The following is a 20,464-nucleotide window of genomic DNA, read 5'->3' as shown; positions in this document are numbered from 1 at the left end:
AATTCATCCCATACCATTTGAAAATTTTGATTTGGGGTCCAGGTATATCCCTATCTCTCCTTGTGCTCATGGTGTAATTGACTTCCGTAAAGTTTGGCATGAAGGTGATCAATTTTATTAGTATCACCTGTAAACCACACTTCACATTAAATGACACAGTGGTATCACCAGCAGTGAGATCATCAAAATCCATAGAAAAATGGAATAGAGAAGTGGCCTTTTTTCTTGAATTTTCAGGAAAGATTTCTCTAGTTATTTATTTACATGAATGCAAATAATTCTGGCAGCAAAAATAAAATGAGTGGATTGGCTGGTTACTTTCAAATTGGTTGATCATCCAAGGCATATAGGTTCCATAATAGATAGAGCACTAGCCCTGAAGTCAGAAGGACCTGAGTTCAAATCTAACTTAAAACACTTACTATTTCCTAACTGTGTGACCCTGGACAAGTCACTTCAAGTCACTTATTATTATTATTATTATTATTATTTTCTTTTTCTTTTCTTTCTTTCTTTCTTTTTTTTTTTTTACTGAAGCAGTTAGGGTTGTGTCTTGCCCTGGGTCACACAGCTAGGAAGTGTTAAGTGTCTGAAACCAGATTTGAACTCAGGTCCTCCTGACTTTAGGGCCACTTCAAGTCACTTAACCCCAGTTGCCTTGCCCCCTTCCAAAAATATATTGTTTGATCATCTTTATGTTTTCATTAGTTCTTACAATTATAGGAAATGCCAAAGGATCCCAACAAGTAACATTAAATAAAAAGCAAAAACAAATAAAGATATGGAGAAATCTTTTTAGTTTAAAGTTAGACTGAATTTTCTCCTTTGCCTATGGAATATATTCACAATATTCACTCTCCCAAGCAGAGTGGAATAGGATGTAGGAATCTCATGGGTAATTTTGGAAAACAGAACTGACCCCTGCATATAAAGTTGATATAAGTATGTATTGTGACACAAAAATTGAATGCTGAGGTGTGAGTCTCTCTTGAACCTAGTTCTCAGTACTAAGAATGAGCATATGGAATAGAAGTCCATACAGCAATAGAAAGAAGAATAAAGTTACAAAAACTGAGACTTATTTGGGTGATAAGACAAAAGAAAGGAAAATGGATAATGTAGTAAGACTCTATAATAATATGAAAGTAAGGTCCAAGGAAACATTTTTAGTGAAACTATAACATATTGCTTTGGTTTAATCTCTATTGTAAGTTACTAGACCATTTTATGGGAACTATATAATGTCACCACAAATGCGTGTCTTACAAAAAATAATAGAGGACATTACTGATTCTGCTGTGATGGCCACTGCAGAGAAGGTATTAGCCCCATTTATCAATGTAACTTTGTAACTAATAGCATACTGTTTTCTATAAGCATTCATTTAAAAAAAAAACCTCTCTATTCAACATTTTAAAATTATCACTTCCTTTTAGATACATTCTATCCACTTGTCAACTATGAGTAAACTCTACTGCATTTTCTGTGAAACAGATTGAAATGCCAACAAAAAAAAAAATCCTAAAGCACATTTATTTTGAATTTTAAAAAAGTATCAACAAAGTGCATTGTACTTGGAAGTTCTCTTTCTTATTCTCTATAAATTTTGTGGAGATGTTATTATATCTTTATCATTAAAAATTAAGCAACAACATTAAAATAGAACACATACATTGTAGAATTCCATTAAGGCAAATAATTCTTCATGATAAAAAAAGCTCAGTGGTCAGATGCAACTGAATATCATACTTCTTCCATCATTGAAAAAAAAATCTGTACAATTAAATAAAAAGAAAAACTCCCTTAAAAACTATATTTTGAAGCTAGGGAGAGACTAACTCTGACCTTGACCTCTTCTCCATCTATAAAGATTAGCCAATACCTCGACCCCTTATTTGGACATCCATAAGAGCTTTGATTAATGAGTGAAGAGTAGTAGAAAGAAAAGGTAAAGGGAACAGAAAAGGCATAATACATTGCACTTAGTAGGCATTTAGGAAGCCTTTGCCCAAACTCTTTAATTCTTAGTGTGTTCTGTTATTTCCTATTTCTCCTCTATATAGCTTTACTGTATGTATTTATTTACATGTTGTATCCTCCATTAGACAGCTTGTGGAGGACAGGATTTTTTTTTTTGGGGGGGAGGGTCTCTTTTTGTATCCCCAGTGCTTAGAACAGTACTTGTCATATACTAGGGGAATAATAAATGATTATGATGATAGTAACATTTGCTGAATTGAATTAACTTGAAAAATGGAGGGGAGACTAGTATGTGAGGGATTCTCTAATATAAAGAACCACTAAGTAGACGAATAACTTTAACAAAACTTTTTACATTGTTCCTCATTCCTAAAATGATTGGATAATCTCTCTAGGTCCCCCATCCAGTATTGTATTTCCTTTCTAACTTTGTATTCTTCTAAATGGGGAAACATAATAAAAACTGCTATAAAATAGGTGCAGAAGAACATATTATAAAGACTACTTCAAATAATTACCAAGATTGATTATTCAGATTCTGACTCTTTCATATCCCTTCTTGCTATTCCCTTTTTGCACATTTCTCTACTTATTATTTTTATTATTTTACGTGAAACCCCATCAATTTGATTTACCACTAATTAGCAGTTTTATTCAAAGATATAGAGATAGAAGCAAAAGTAATTGCCTAAAATTGGGCGTGCCACTTACTTGTTATATGGTTATCATTTATCTGCATCATCATTGCTACTCTTAAAATGCATAATAAGAAACTGAGCTGTTTCACTATATTTTTATTTAAATAGGTTTTTCATTAATAGAGCAGAGCACTTTTGAATTATAGCATGATGTGGTAGGAAAAATATTTGACTCAGAGTCAAAACGGCATGAGGACTGCCTCTAATGTTACTAGGCTGTATAAGATTGGTCAAGTAAGTACCTCAACTTGTCTCAAAAACCTTGTTCAGTACCTTCCTCATAGGGCTATTGTGATAAAACCACTTTTTAAAGATTACTACATTAAAGCAGGATGATGTATGTCAAAACTAGTCAGTCTTTCTTGGTGATTTTACTTTCTTGGTTTAACTGCCTTAAATTATGATCTATGGATAGTAGATAAATAGGATTTCCTAACGTCAAGATACTTTGGGATCATTTAATTTTCCACTTGCTCATACTACAAAATCTTGGCAGGCTGACTCTGCAAGCATGATGCAGAGTTCTCTGCATCTCTGAACAGATTTGGGATCCATTTGTTCATGGTTACATATATAGAAGTGGTTATATATCTGGGATTCCTCTCTCTACCACCAGGGAGCCACTGTGCTACATGCCAAAGTCAGAGACTAAACTATTAGAAATTCAACTTTTTAAAGACTGTTTTCAGAAATCACTTTTTTAATAAACAGTTTCTGTAGGGGACAAATTTTGTTTTCTTCAATAATCAAAACTTACCTCCTACTTAATTGCTACTGCTTTCCCCAATGCAGCTAGCTTTGGGGAAGTAATAGAGTAACAAATATCTCCATCTGCTTAAGCCAAACCATTTAATAGGAATATTTCCTCAAGTCATTGCTTTAAAATGGGTTGAGCACAAATTCATCTATCATTGCTCTCCTATGCTAATAATGAGCCAACTTCCAGACCTTACCATTACTGATCTTAGAATGAAGATGTGAAGAGCTGAATGGGCAAAAATAATAATAAATAAGAGGTAGAGAGCAGAGCTTTTAAAATTCCATTAAGGATCTTTCTACAATAAGAACACTAATTATTTTACTCCTTTTTGTTTGTATAGAACTTAATCATATGGAAAGTCAGTGTGACAGAAAGATGCTTTTGAGTGTGAGGTTAAGTAATTCAGGACACTAGAATTCCATTAGGTAAATTTATTTTTCTGGGTCATTAACTGTCAAGTTAATGGGAGGATTAAAGCTTGTAAAAATTCCTTATCCCTGGACTTCTATTTCTGTGCAGAAGCATTATTGAATCAAAGGTGAAGAAGATTCCAGGGTTGAGGAAAACCAATCACTCTCAATAAATCCAGATGTTTAATTCCCAGAGACAATTCTTTCACATCAGAATTAGATATATTACTAGTGAATCTTGTCTAGTTGAGCTCTATCTTCCTTTTGGAAAATTAGCTGCCACAACATCTCCTAGCTCCAAGCTCTGTGAGAATTAGATGGGTTTGATTTTATTTGGTGGTAGTGGTTGTTATTTGTTTGTTTTTTTGTTAGTGTCTTCAGAATTTCTTTGCAGAAACAATGGCTGAGTATATTGATCCTTAATGATTCTTTCTCTGCCCTGCTATCTAGTCAAATTGACCTCAGATAATATATTCAATCTCATCTAGTGCTCCCAGACACAAAATTTTGATTGAACTATTGTATTTAGTGGTAATTCTAACCTAACTAAGCCTCATCACTACAATTCTAACTCCTGATGGGCCTAATGCCCATTCAAGGTAAGGATCAAGTACCTAGGGCCAGAAAGGACTACAGAGATCATCTACCATTTTATTTGAAAGAGGAAACTGAGGCCCCAAGAGATTTAGCAATTAACCCAGAATAGATAAGTACTAAGTTCTAAGCAATGGTTGAAATCCAATTCCCCTAATTCTAAATCCTATTTTTTGATAGATTTAAAAAAATCATTTAAAAAAATAATCATTTAGGGACATCATTTCTTAATTGACAAATAATGTCTACAAGAGAATTGTAGACTTTATAATTTTAGAGAGTGAATGAAACATGACAATAATCTGAAGAAATATAATTATTCTTTATCTTAACCAAGATTTCTATTCCCTGTACCTCTTATTTCTTTCCCAGGCTATCATTCTTGATTCTATTCTTTTATCTATTGATTTTTGGTGAATCAGTTAAACTTTAAAACATTTTCAGCTCTTGAATCCTTTACCCCCTTATGCTATCACTGTTTTCATCTCACCATACCTACTACCCTGGACCTTGTCAATTCCCGTGGTCTGAATTATGGCCTCAACACAGATAATTTCTAGATCTATAAATCCAACCTTAAGCACTTTCTTAAATCCCAAAGTCATATTAAAACTATTTTCATGAACATCTCAAATTTGATGTCCGGTAAACATCTTTAAATCAAATTTTCCAAAGCAGAACTCATTATTTTTTTTTACTAAACCCCCCCCCCAACCTCTTTCAAAAATTCCATGTTGTCAAAAGTACCATGATTGTCCCATCATCCATATTGATGTAATCTTCAACTACTCACTCAAATCCAATCCACATATCAAATCTGTTGCTAGATCTTGTCAATTCTACTTTCACAGTATCTTTCCTATGTCTTCTTCTCTATACGCCCATTGTGTATACACTAGTATCCTCCTCATGGGCTATTGCAATATGGTCAACTTGTCTGTCCTCCTCAAGTCCCTCCCCACTCCACACCATCTGCCACTCAGCTATAAAGATGATTTACCTTTTGCACAAATCTGACTATCTCATCCTCCTACTCATTAACTCCAGTGCCTCTCTATACAGTTCCCTTTGTTTGGTATTCAAAACCTTTAAAAACTTGGTGTCTTCCTGTTTTTTCAACCCTTCTATACATTACTCCTTTTCACACATACTACAAATATGCCTATAATCGATTGCTTCTTGTTTCTCACCCACAAAAACTTTATCTTTCATACCTGAAATGCTCTTCCTCCTCACTCTGCTTCTCTCACTTTCTCTGGTTTCCCTTTGCTCAAATCCTACCTTCAAAGTTCTCCTTATTGTTAATACCTTCCTTTCTGAAACTACCTCCCATCTGCTCTGTATATATTGGACATACAAAGTTATTTTAAGTATTGTCTACTCACTTGGAATGCAAGATCCTTGAGACTAAAGACAATTGTTTGCCTTTCTTTGTATCCCCAAAATATAGCAAGCTTTTAATAAATATTTGTTAACTGACATTTTCATGTCACAGATAAGGAAACTGAGTCTCAAATTATCTAAGTGATTTTCTGAAAATTATTTAGGTAATTAGCAGGATTTTACTCAGGTCCTTTGGCTCCAAATTCAGCATTTTCCCACTGGTAAGAACTACTTCTCCTTAGGATAATGAAGATTAGAAAGGACAGAAATTGTAGTATCTTGATTGATAATTACTTGATTAGATTTATGTATGGTATGTATGGTAATGTAACCAGAACCAGGCAGAAATAACTTTGTTGGTGTTCTTATTCAGCACATATTTTCTCCATCCCTATGCTTTACAAGTATGTTTTTAAGCATCTCATTTATTACTTTGAATTATTTCTGTATGTTTGTGTATCTACATATATATATACACATTTCTTCTGTTGAAAAGTAATTTCTTTTAATATCAGTCACTGTTACTCATCTATGGAGCTAAGCCCATGACTATTCAGAGCTGTTCCTTCCAAACAGGAACTTCTCAGAAGATGGTGTGTAACAAGTAGCTGGTGCAAAATAAACCTGAGAATCTATCTAGAAACTCTTAATGGCATCATAGTGAGTCACAGAGCACATCCAATGGGCCAAACATAAAGAAAATCTGACCAAGGAGACACAGTTGCTATTACTCATGTTAAGCCTCTATTAGCTACAAGATTTAGGCCATCCTACTTGTATTTATTTCTGGTCTTACAATTATATCTCTAGAAGCACTTCTGGAGCCAGAGAACACATCTTCTAATTCTGAGTCCTAGTCTTGGAGTCATAAACTGGAGTTTAAATCCCACCTTTGGTATTTAGTTAAAATAACTCTGAGGAAGTCATGAGTTCTCTGGACTTCAGCTATAATTGAAAATTTATCTAGAGCACACTATGGACAAGACACTGTCAAGACAAAGACAAAAATTAAATAGTTCCTGGGATCCAAATGTTTTTCTCTTATAAAATGGGGACAATAATAAATTCTCTATCTAGACATGAAAAAGATTTCATAAATCTTAAAATGGAATAGAAATGGCAAAAGATAGGAGTTTGTTTTGTTTTGTTTTGTTTTTGAATCTCCATATTACCACCAGTAGCACAACAGTGAGTACTGATTCCACAAGCTTTTATTAAGTGTTTACTAAATCTACTGTTACTATTCTGGGTAAAGGGAAATCAAGCATAAAATATGACAAAATCCCTGCTCTCAAGGAATTCATCCTCAAGGATAAGATCGAAAAAGTGGGACATATGTACAGTAAAGAATGAAATGTAAGGGATAATCATGGAACAAAGCAGAGATCTAGACAAAATATTCAAGGAAAACTTGAAGATAAGGTTGGGAAATGCCACATGGAAGTTTTCACTGGAACTGAAATATGAAGAAAGAGAACATTTTTTTTATTTTTATGCAAATTGTTTTGTGAATCACATCAGGAGGGAAAAATCAGAACAAAAGAGAAAAACAATTAGAAAAGAAGGAAAAAAAAGAAGAGAATATAGCATGTGTTAATTTACATTTAAACTCCACAGTTATTTTACTGAATGCAGATGGCATTTTCTATCCAAAATTTGTGGGGATTGCCTTGGATCACTGAACAACTGAGAAGAACCAAGCCTTTCATAGCTGATCATCGTACATTCTTGATGTTATTGTGTACAATATGTTGCTGATTCTGCTTGTTTCATTCACCATCAGTTCATGTAAATCACTCCAGACTTTTCTAAAATCAGCTTGTTCATCATTTTTTACTGAAAAATAATATTCCATTGCCTTCATATACCACAATTTGTTTAGCCATTCCTCAGTTGAAGCGCATCTATTCATTTTCCAGTTCTTTGCTACTACAAAAAGAGCTGCTAGAAAGATTTTTGCACACATGGGTCCTTTCCCCTCCTTTGATTTCTTTGGGATACAGACCTAATAGTGGCACTGTTGAATCAAAGGGTATAGTTTTGTAGCCCTTTGGATATAGTTCCAAATGCACTTCAGAATGGATGGATCATTTCATAACTCTATCAACAATGCATTAGTGTCCCACTTTTCCCACATCTCCAATGTTTATCATTATCTTTTGCTATCATCTTAGCCAATCTGAGAGGTATGAGGTAGTACCTCAGAGTTATTTTCATTTGCATTTATCTAATCAATAGTGATTTAGAGCATTCTCCATATAATTATAGATAGCTTTAATTTCATCATCTGAAAATTGTCTCATCATATCTTTTATTTTATCAATTGTGGAATGGCTGGTATACTTAAAAATTTGACAGAGCTCTTTAATATATTTTAGAAAAAAAGGCCTTTATCTGAAACACTGGCTGTAAAAATTTTCCCAGCATTGTTCTTCCCTTTTTAATCTTGTTAAAACAAGAGCAAAAACACTTTTTTTATTTAACATAATCAGCGTTGTCCATTTTGTCTTTCATAATGTTCTCTAGTTCTTCTGTCATAAATTCTTCCCTTTTCCAATGATCTTATAGGTAAATTATCCCTTAGTTTCTTAATTTGCTTATGGTGTCATCATTTATGTTCAAATCATGTACTCGTTTGACCTCTTTTTGGTGTAGATTATGAGATATAGATCTATGCCTAGTTTATGATATGTCATTCTCTAATTACTCCAGCAATTTTTGTCGATTAATGAGTTCTTATCCCAGAAACTAGAGTTTGGAGGTTTATCAAATACTAGATTAATAAAGGCCTTATTATTGTGTTGTGTGTATCTAATCTATTCCACTGGTGTACAACTCTATTTCTTAACCAGTACCAAATGATTGTGCTTTGTAATATAATTTTAGGTCTGCTAAGCCACATTCTTTTTTATTTTTTTTCATTAATCCTTTGATATTCTTGACATTTTGCTCTTCCAGATGTATTTCATTATTATTTTTTCTAGTTATGGAAAATAATTTTTGGCAGTTTGATTGTTATAGCACTGAAAAGTAGACCAATTTAGGCAGAATTGTCATTTTTATTTTATTAGCGCAACCTACCCATGAGCAATTGATATTTTTCCATTTATTTAGATATGACTTTATTTGTGTGAGTAGTGATTTGCAATTATATTCATATACTTTCTGGCTTTGTCTTGTCAAGTAGAAATCCAAATATTTTATTTTATCTACAGTTATTTGAAATGGAATTTTTCTATCTCTTGCTCCTGGGCTTTGTCAGTAATATATAGAAATGCTAATGATTGTAATGAACTGAACCAGCTATGCCCAGAGAAAGAGCTCTGGGAGATGACTAAAAACCATTACATTGAATTCCCAATCCCTACATTTATGCCCACCTGCATTTTTGATTTCCTTCACAAGCTAATTGTACAATATTTCAGAGTCTGATTCTTTTTGTACAGCAAAATAACAGTTTGGTCATGTATACTTATTGTGTATCTAATTTATATTTTAATATATTTAATATCTACTGGTCATCCTGCCATCTGGGGGAGGGGTGGGGAGTAAAAGGTGAAAAATTGGAACAAGAGGTTTGGCAATTGTTAACGCTGTAAAGTTACCCATACATATAACCTGTAAATAAAAGGCTATTAAATAAAAAAAAAAAAAGAACAAAGTAACTGATGCCCATATTTCAATGTAATTTATTTCCTTTCTAAGCCTATGTATTTAAATTTTAATTTATGCATTTGAAAATCTCATTTTAAGAAAGGAACATAGGCTTCAGCACACTGTTAAAGCAGGCCCCCACAACACACCTAAAATATGAGAGAGAGAAGCTCAGAGGAGGAAAAAAGAAGTGGTGATAAAAGAATGACCCAAGAGGAGGAGCTCCTCAAATCACATCATGCTTATGGAGATTCACTATTTCCTACTTGCTTCCCTTTATCTATATTTACTTCCAGAATTTTTTATTGTTCCTTCATAAAATAATTGGCACTAGCTTTTTCCATTTTTTTATAATTTCATAGATATGGTCATGCAACATAAATGATCCTGACATAGATACCTACAGTCTCAATAAAAAATGGATGACAGTAATATTAAGGCATCACTCAATGAGTTTGTTTTAGAAATAAATTTAAATGTTATGAAAGACATTTTCTATTTGTAAATATTGTTTGTGACAGGGAGCAATTTTATATGTGACTAAATTAACTTCTGGGTATAAATATTAGGCACATTGTATTAATTATTTGATATGCCAAAAGGAAAATTTAATACTGTAGCAGTGATGGCTTATAAAGTGTTCCAACACTCAAAAGAATACAATCCCTTGTACTATTTCACTATCACTCCTCAGAAGTTCCTCTTAATAAATAAATAACTAAATAACAACAACAAAAAAAAGAAATGCTAATGATTTGTTTGGGTTTATTTTATATCCTACAATCTTCCTAAAGCTGTGAATTGTTTCTGATAGATTTTTGTATGATTTTCTAGGACTCTCTAAGTATATCATCATATCATCTACAAAGAATGATAGTTTTATTTCCTCTGCCTATATATATATATATTTTTTCTTTTCTTATTGCTTGTACCCTGTTGAATAATAGTGGTGATAATGGTATCCTTGTTTCACCTCTGATCTTATTGGGAATGCATAATGCTTGTTATTGGATTTTGATAGATACTACTTATTATTTTGAGGAACACTCACTTTATCCAATCCAACATACAGGTTCCCCCATTAATATAGTTTTGCTATCTATTTCTTTCTATAACTGGCTTAAATATCTTCTCTAGAAATTTGTATCCTCTACCACTTGGTGCATATACATTTAATATCTTTACTACTTCATTGTTTAAAGTACCCTTTATCAAAATGTACTTTCCTTCCTTATCTCTTTTAACTAGATCTATTTTTATTTTTGCTTTTTCTGAGATCAGAATTGCTACCCCTACTTTTTTTCCTTCATATAAAGCATAATAAATTCTGTTGCACCCTTGTACCTTTACTCTGAATGTGTCCCTCTGTGTCAAATGTGTTTCTTATAAAGAACATATTGTAAGATTCTATTTTTTAATCCACTTTGGTATTTGTTTCTGTTTTATGGGAGAGTTCATTTGATTCACATTCACAGTTAGAATTACAACTTTGTATATCCCTCCATCTTATTATCTCCCCTGTATATACTTTTGTTCTCTCTTTTCACCTTGTCCTTAGTGTTTTGTTGGGAGTTTTCTGTCCACTTCACACACTACCTTATTTCCTATCACTCCTCTCTTTTATCACTCCTTTATTTTTTTCGCTCCTGTTTCTGTTCTCCCTTCTAGCTAGCTCCTCTCTTTTCTTTTTTTCTTTCTCCTTCTGCTTCTTTAGAGGGTTTAAATTTCTTGCTGATCTGTTGTGATTAAGACCCTTTCACTGGCTTTTTCAGACTCTATCTGAGCTGGGTTGAATATACATTTCACCCTTATGAGGCTGACTTTTCTTGAAGTTTTTCCAGTCTATCTTGAGTTGGAGAGAGGTTTCATTCCATTAGATTCTGTCAGAGGTCATGTGGTTTACAAGGGAAACTGGAAGAGCTCAAGCATCTTCCGGGTTCATTCTGCCATCTTTTCTCCACAATGGAAGGAAAGCAATTGGAAAGAAAACAATTTTAAAGCATAGGAGCAGTAAGGAATATATTCTATCATTATGCATATACTGCATTAATACCTGAAGGCAGGAAATGACAACTTAATTGCTTAAGAGATGACTAGGATGTACCTAAATGCATGACGGAGAAAATTGTGCAATAGAGAAAAAAACCTAGTCAGGAGCTAGATTTTGGTGGGTCTTCAATGACAGGTTTAGGTTTTTACATTTTATCCTAAAGACAATAGTCACTAAATGTTTTTGATTAAAAAAATAAGTCAGATCTGTGCATTAAAATCATTTTAATGCCACATGAGGGATAGGTTGAATAAGGAAGAATTGCCCTGTGTACAGAAAGTCAGGTAATAAAATAGTGGAGCTATTTCAGTGAGTGAAAATTCCCTCAATTAGGGCAGTGTCAATAGGAGGAGAGAATTGATGAGAAAGATGGGATAGAGAAAGAATCAATTGGATTTAGCAACTAATCTTTAAATAGTTTGAAGATTTTAAATAATGCCTATCTACATGGCAATTATAAAAATGTGTTCTGAAACACATAAACATTACTATGGTGAAACCTTCTTTAGGTTGATTTATCTCCTTGAGTTCTGAATTAAGTTGTGGGGTTTAGAAGTGATTAAGTATGAGTATTTTGTATTTAGACTTCATTCCTTAGTGGAACTATTTACATTGGCTTTGAAAAAATTCCATCAGTTCAGTAAAGAACCTTTACTACCAAGAAATATTTTTCATGTCTCTACTAGTTATTAGAGATACATAAAGGTATAAAACATGTGGTTTATGGGATGTTTGAAGAGGACTAGTTTCTCTGGTGTGAAGTCTTGTCAAGCCCTTTTCAGGACTGTTTATCTTTCTTTGGGGTTTATCTGTCACCCAACCCTCACCTATGGCTTTAAGAAACTGTAGAAAATGTAGGACACATAAGAGCCACATCAGAGTAAAGCTATCTCAGCAGATGGGCTAAACCAAGTTGAGGAATTTGTGAAGCCATACCCCTATAGAAATGATGGATAAGAACAATTTATTATAATGGCCATGAAGAAAATTGAAGCAGTTCTTGTGGAGAATTAGATCTTGATCAGATAACAAAAAAAATCCAAAGTCATCTACTACATCCTGGACTATGTCCAGTCTTGACTTTTGTGCTGCAACTGGACTTTGATGATTCTGGAAGAGAGTGATTGACAACTCATTTAAATCTAATTTACACACCAGTCAAGACATTATACATCAGCCACTTTACAATACACAACATATTACACAAAAACATCAGTTTTACCCCATCATTAGGATGTCATTGATCCTCTTCAGAAATGGAGGATGAACAAGAAGACATAAGTCTCTTCAACCTGAAGGAGCCTTAGCTAATGGATAAAAATAGGGTAAAGGTGGGAAAGGGGATGAGTTTTATCAAGACAGTTTGTCTAAGAAAAATACAACAGAATTATATTGAAGCTAATATTGAATTATTAGGTTCAATATCAAATCTGTTTGCCTCGATTTCCTCATCTGAAAAATGGGGACAATAAAAGCACCTACTTCCAAGGGTTTATTGTAAACCCTTGTGTAAGGATCTATTGAAATATTTTTTAAGTGCTTAACACAGTACATGACACGTAGTAAGCACTACATTAATATTAACTATTATTACTAGGTTTTATCAATGACAATTGTCATTCATTATAGTTTTCACCACTTTAAAATACTTTGAATCTGCCAAGTAGATACTCACACTTGAGATTTAACATTTACATCAAGCCTAGAGCTGCATAACCAAAATGTTGTTTTCTGTATATATGGGGATGCTACAAAGCTGTGAGAAGGGATGGTTTTTCCCATAACTTTGAATGTGGCATAATTTATAGAACATTGGGCTTAGAATCAGACTCAAGTTCAAAATCTTCCTCAGATACTTCCTACCTATGATGACTCTACTACTTAACACTTGTTTTATTTTATCATCATTATTACAGACCACATTCTTATAGAGCAAACACTGGCCCTTTTGGGGTGAACTGTTTTGAAATCTACCAGAAACAGAAAGGGCATGATGATGCAAGTAACATTTACTATATGAACTTATCTCATGTTTCACTACTATAAACTACCTGTGCTTCCCATCACAACATTTTGGACTGAGGAGACTTCCATTGCAGAACTTCCCTGAATCCTCTCATTAAGGTATTAGTTTATGTTCTTACTTTTACCAGGGAAGTACTCCTCACATAGAAATCTACACTAGGGCTATCAAGGAGAGCTGATGAAAGTTGATCTGAGCACTCTGCACTACAGTCAAACTTCACACCTTATTTCCTGAACATGCATTACCCTCTTTTAATTTACATTACCTCAGAATTTTCTTTGATATTCCAGAAATGCCTTCTTTTCTCATCCTCATCTACTGAAAATGATCCCAAAATAGAAGGGGCTTGACAGCTACATATTGAAAATGTTAGGGAAGTAATATATTTCATGGATGGATTGTTCTGGCTAGCCAAGGCTCTTCCAACTCTCAAATTCTGTGAATTCCTACCCATGCTTCAAAAACCTGTGTGAGATGTTATCTTCTCCAAAAAATATTCTATGATTTCTTCAATTAGTAACAGGCTAACCACTCACTTCACAGAGCACTTTGTTTTGTAACTCTCTGATATACTTAACTAGAGAACACATCTGCCAGATGCTACTATTTGTAGATAGCATTGTGCTGACAACAGTAAATCCCATAATCCTACAGTAAGAAGTAAAGGCCTTCTTACTGAAATGAATAGCCACTCAAAAGAAATCAGCCTAAAAATTAATACAGGAAAAAATGCAAGTATATGAACAATGCATATTATCCCAATTATGAAATTAAATTGAATGGGCAGCATAATATCAAATTGAATTGAATTTGGGAAATTGTATAGAACCTTCAGCAATCTAAAATTTTCCCTTGATATACATCTTTTTAATCCTAATATTCTATAGGTTATATGACTTTGAATCATGGAGCACCCCAGTTTCTGAGAATTCAAAATTATGGTTGACTTAAGGAACAATAAATGTGTCAGGAACATAGACATCCTGCAGTGTTTAAACAACAATTATTTGTGTTTAGCATGATATACTGGATAGAAAGCTAGTCTTGGAACCAGTAAGAACTAGGTTCAAGGCCTAGGTCTGAAATATTTGGGGTAGACCACTTATCCTCTAAATGTTCTAGGCAACTGTCATTTATTAAGCATTTACTATACTCAAGGTACTGTGTTAAGCTGCAGAGAACATGCCAATCTGCATTGGTAAAAGGAGATTCCTTATCTAGGAATACCCTCATAGGTCTAATCTCCAGTCCTGCCTTATTTGTGTATAAGAATTGACCTAAAAAGTCGAATTGATGGAAAAGAAAGTAGGTTAAGTCATACAGGGCCAAAACAGTATAATAAAGAGATAGGCATGTTTATTGTTATACTGGGTGCCCATGAAATATTAAAAGAACTAAAGAAAGAATCTAATACATTGAATAGAGCTTTATGGATAATTATTAGGAGGATATAGATAAAAATTGGACTTGATTTTTAAAAAGTATATATGTTAATTACTATCTTCATTAATGAAGTACCTATATGATTGAATCATTAAAATATTAAACTATAATGCTTTTTGTAGGTAATAGTGTATATTTTCAGAATGCATATTATTATCTCTACCCATCAAACTTTAAGTGCCATAAAGATAGGGACTGCAGCTGATCCTACCTTTGTTCTCCAGTGTTACAGTGGTTACCTATAACTTTTGACAAGTGGGTGTAACCTTCACCAGTTCAGATCTTAACTGCTTCAGGATTCAAGAAACAGTATAAAAATTGTTCAGTCAAAGATTCCTAGAATCTACCAGAGTTTTAATTTGAATTGTGCCATCTTTGAGAACTCAAAGTCTTTGCTCCTATGGGGCACCAGAGTAGGATGTTAGTGGAGACTGAACAGCATGATACAGTATCTGGAACATAGTAGATGTTTTTAAGTAATTAAACACAAAAGGGTCTTAAAGTTTGTTGTTTTCTATATATGATCCTTTTAAAAATGTATTCATTAGAACTATATTACTAGAAATTATACTTTCCCTAATAATCTTTCTAATGATATGACATATATAAACTAAATGCTATCAAAGACTGACCATAGAATGAGGTTCAGTGGAAGGGATTATGTCCAATGAATAAGCAGAAAAGGTAGAAAGGGGGAAAAATTAGCAATAACCTTAGAGAGAATTGCTTTAATTATACTGTCTTGGTCGACATCTACAAAATTAAAATAACATGTGATGAAATGTGGAATTAGTGTGTGGGGGGGGGGGGGGGAGTAGAGAATCATAAGTAGAAAAAGGAAGAATATCTACTAGATATTCTATTTGCCCAGATGAATGATCAAACAGTGACAAACAACAGTGAACATCTCACCAGTGTAGCCTGATTATGATTTCTGTGAATACATAAAAAAGGACCTGTGTTTCAGATAACTGTCTGCATTCTCCTTTTAGTTCTCAGTGTCATGTTTAAAATCCTATATTTTCCCCTATTACTGGAATTTGTTCCAAGACAGTGCTATTAGGTCATATACTAAAATTGTCATTAAGGGGACTAGATGGAAGTAATGATTATTTTCCACTGTGGCTCTAGCTTAAATTAAACATCCTCAATCCAGTGGCACTTTTTCAGTTCCTAGCACGGTTCCTAGCATGTTTCCTCCATAATTTTACATATATATATATATATATATATATATATACATATTTATATATATATATAATGACCTTTTATCACATATAACTTGATGTTCCTTTCAAATATATAATAAAATTATCATGTAATATTTTTTCCTTTTTTTCTTCCCTCCTACTCTCACTCTAGCGATAGCTAACATTAGGTACAAATGTGTGTGTGTGTGTGTGAAATCATTCATTTAAAATTATACAAATATGACTCCACACTACCATAAAAGTATAACTAAGAATCTTTAGAAAAAACCTCTTGGAATTAATCTGAAAAAAAAAGATTTTCATTGGTAGTGAAATTATTTTATGTAGTTCTTTCTTTCTATTTGTTTCATCTCATTTATCTTCTCATCTCTTCTTTTATGTTGCTTTCTCTTTTCTTGGTGAAGTGAAATATTCATGACAATAAAGTTAGTAAACCAAGAAAGGGGGAAAGTGATTTGTGTCTCTTTAGGCTGAAGTAAAATTGGGAGTTCTCTAAAATTTTGGTTAAGGAAAAAGTGAATGTGGGCTTTTGGAAACAAGGGCTCTTAGAATTAGAAGAGGAGACACTAGAGGCTATTTGGATCAACTCTCCATAGAAATCCTCCCTGTTGACTGATGATCATCCCACCTCCACTTGGGTTCTTCTTGTGAGAAAAATCTCTTTTATCTTGACAAATAATAATTCTATTTTTTTAAAGAAAAAAAATGTTGGTTTATACAGTTTGTGATGAAGAAATATTTGGATATATTTCTCCATGAAAAAGATAGGTGAAAATATTTATTTATCTGAAAACTTTCCATGCTGGAATATTGCCTTATTTATGATTGTAATTTGTTTGCATGTGGAATATCGCAGCTGTCATGGGCTTGGAGTTAAAACTAATATGCACACTGTTGATTGTTAGGAGAGCCTTCAAATCCCTAACTGGCATTAGAGCCACCAGGAGCATCTGCACCTGTCTTCCCAGATGAAGTTGACTTGCTAGAAGGAGGATCCTTTAGCATCATGTTTTCCACACAGACAGTTATAGATATAAGCTGCCATTAGATTATAAGATAACTAAGCTTTGTTAAAAGGGGGACTCAAACAATGAAATGCAGGCATAGTTCTTTATATTATGCTTCACTTTACTGTGTTTCACAGGTACTGTGATTAAAAAAAAACAGATTGAAAGTTTATAACACTCTGCATCAGACAAGTCTATTGGAGCCATTTTTCCAATAGCATATCATGTCTCTATGGCACATTTTGATAATTCTCACAATATTTCATATTTTTTCATTATTCCATATTTATTTTGGTGATTTATGATCAGTGATATTTGATGCTGTTGTTGTAATTGTTCTGTGATGCTCCAAACCATGCCCATATAAGACAGTTAACTTTATCAATTAATGTTGTATATCTTCTAACTTCTTCACCAACCTGTCATTCCCCCCATCTTTCTCCTTCTTCTCAGACCTCCCTATTCCCTAAGACATAACAGTATTGAACTTAGGGCAATTAATAATTTTCAAAGGTCTCTAAGTGTTCGAGTGAAAGGAAGAGTCAATCTCTGTGGCAAACTTCATTGTATTATAGTCACCCTACCTTCAGCAGTCATATATTGACCAGTCAGCAGTCATCAACACTGAGATAACACCCTTCACCAGCAAAAAGATTATCATTTGGTTAAGACTCAGAAGATGCTTAGCATTTTTTAGCAATAAAGTATTTTTAGTTCAGCTAGACATAATGCTATTGCATACTTAATAGACTATAGTATAGTGTCAACATAACTTTTATATGCACTGTGAATCTAAAAAAAAATTGTGTGACATTTTATAGCTATATTCAGTTTATTGTGGTAGTCTCAAACCAAACCCACAATATCTCTGAGGTATGGCTGTAGTTTAAAGAATTTAAACAAATTCTGATTCATTAATTGCAGAAGACAAATGGGCTTTGTTATAGTAAAAACTATTTCACTAGAGGTTTTTTGGGTTATAATTCAGTTTGTAAAAGTCAGGTTAATTTTAGCTTGAAGTTCAGTAAATTAGTATAGTTTGCTTTGCTCATAATTGAGTTTAAGATAATCTTTAAAGCCCATCACTTTCTCTCTGAACAAGTTAGAGAAAAACTGGTCTCCATAAATTCATCATCTTTATTAGTTCTGGGGAAGAAAATGATGAATTATAAACACAAAAGTTTCTTAAAGGCTTTATGGTTTAAAACTTTTCTAAATATGGAGTAGCTCTTAAAAATAATCTAAGTTTGGATTAGAGTAATAGGTTTTGTGGAAATTACTGGTGAATTCAAGAATATTTAAAAGGGAAATGGAAGACTCTGGTAAAATATGTATGTGTGTTTTGCATATGATCACACATGCGATTATACAAACACACACACATCCCAGATAAGCTGATTTCTAACTTTCCTTATTCACAAATGTGTAGAATTTTTACTCATTATTAAGCTGGTACTGCACCAACCACCTTCATGCTCTGAGCCTTCTGCACTCCAAAGGTACACAGAATAAAACACCTTAAAAGAACTAGAGTGCAATAAAAAGGCCTAATAAGTCTCCTTCCCATTACTCTGATTTATATTGGTCCAACATCATTCTTAAAGAGAAGATTTGAAGTATCCCAACAAATCATAGAATTGTAGAATTAGACTTTAAAGTTCATTTAATTCAAACTTCTTGTTTTTATACTTTTATTCATATATATCTGAGTGAGGCAGTGTCAACATTTTATCCCCATTGTATAGATGAGAAAATCAAGATTCTGAGAGACTGACTGTTTGAGAGAGAATTTCAACAGTCTTCTAACTCCAAATCTAACTTTTTGTTCAATAACATTTCCATTACTCTTTCCCTTGCCAAACAAACAAACAAACAACAACAACAACAACAACAACAAAGAAACAGGGGAGAAGAAACTTTCTAGGCTTGCAGACTGTGGAGAAGATGTTTGCCAAGTAAAGTCCGTGAAAAATGGATTCATCGCATTAGAGCCGTCCATGATTGACTGCCAAAGACAGCTTATTTTCTTTGCTAGCTCCAGAGGAGAATGCCTGTAATGTTGTGTTGATGGAAAGCCATCTTACAGAACATGCTGGCTGAGAGCAGTTTTTCACTGGCTCAGGTCAGCATTATTACAGACTTGATGGGGGTACTTAGGGCTCTGGAAAGGATTTTTAGATCAGAGGAAAAAAATAGGCACAAGAGATTAGGGACCAGAATGTGTTAGTTTTATCTCACAATACAGTAAAGCAATAAAACAGTCTGAGTAAAACCACAGACAGGAATGTCTAAACCTAACATGTTTCTATTGCTTAAGCAGGAATGCTCCCTATTTCTAATGAGACCAAAGAGTAAAATTGTGGTCTAGTGAAAATAAGTAATTGTGAAAAATCCTAATTTTCCCTGGAGAAGACAATGTGGAAGTAATATGACTTTATAATGGGAAAAAAGTGCATTAGTCTCAAAGGTGAGTGAGGCTAGATGATAAATCATATTGGTAGCTCAAATCCAATTGTCCAACAAATAAGATGTCCAAAAAACCTGATTAATTTCTTTGCCTTTGTTTGATAGAAGATACCAAGGGAAAACTATGTCATGTGGTTAAGAAGGAATCTGACCATCTTCAAATGCAGAATCATTCATTGCAATTTCACAAAGAAGCCCTAGAAAGATAACTCTTAATTTTTGCCTTTGCCTCTTATTAGAACATCTGTTTTTCCCTTTACTTTAGAAAAACTTCAAGAATTGATCAGCTTCAGAGTAGAGGGATTGAGTGAAAACATGGCAGCTATACTTTGAGAGAAGAGCAGAAATTCTCATATGAAGGTAAAAGCTTCTGTGTTGTTTTTTTCTCCACACTAATCTGTTTCTTGTTTTGAAATTCATAAAAATGTGAAATAAAGATTTAATTCCATTTTTTTCTAATTCATTAAAAGTGCTTCAAATTTCATCAAATAATTCATTTTATGACATTCATATATTATATTTCACAACAGTTTTGCCTCTTAAAATTGACATGATCCTTGTATGTACTCATATCTTTGTTTATTTGAGATCTAGAGATGTGTTTTCTTGAAGAAAAATGACTTAACTCTCTGTATTATTTATTTTACAAACTTGATGTCACCTAAGGATTGATAGCAGTAGATGGCTCAGTGGACAGAGAGATGGCTTGAAATTAGGAAGACAAATTCAAGTCTAGCCTCAAATATTCATTAATTGTGTGACCCTAGGCCAGTTAGTGATCC

The 20,464-nt window shown here is 33.3% G+C and overlaps 1 long non-coding RNA gene across 1 annotated transcript in view; it reads left to right on the top strand.

Annotated features, from left to right (window-relative positions):
* Window positions 1-20,464, top strand: part of LOC116422456 — a 431,491-nt gene that overhangs the window by 248,695 nt on the left and 162,332 nt on the right. The window contains exon 2 of the long non-coding RNA XR_004233101.1: window positions 19,948-20,042. This is a non-coding gene — a long non-coding RNA (uncharacterized LOC116422456). The remainder of the gene's footprint in view (window positions 1-19,947; window positions 20,043-20,464) is intronic.

The sequence above is a fragment of the Sarcophilus harrisii genome, chromosome 3 (assembly GCF_902635505.1).
Source record: "Sarcophilus harrisii chromosome 3, mSarHar1.11, whole genome shotgun sequence".
In the NCBI taxonomy this organism is placed as follows: Eukaryota; Metazoa; Chordata; class Mammalia; order Dasyuromorphia; family Dasyuridae; genus Sarcophilus; species Sarcophilus harrisii.
The sequence above is the reverse complement of the archived record's forward strand: the minus strand, read 5'-3'. Positions and strand labels throughout refer to the sequence as shown.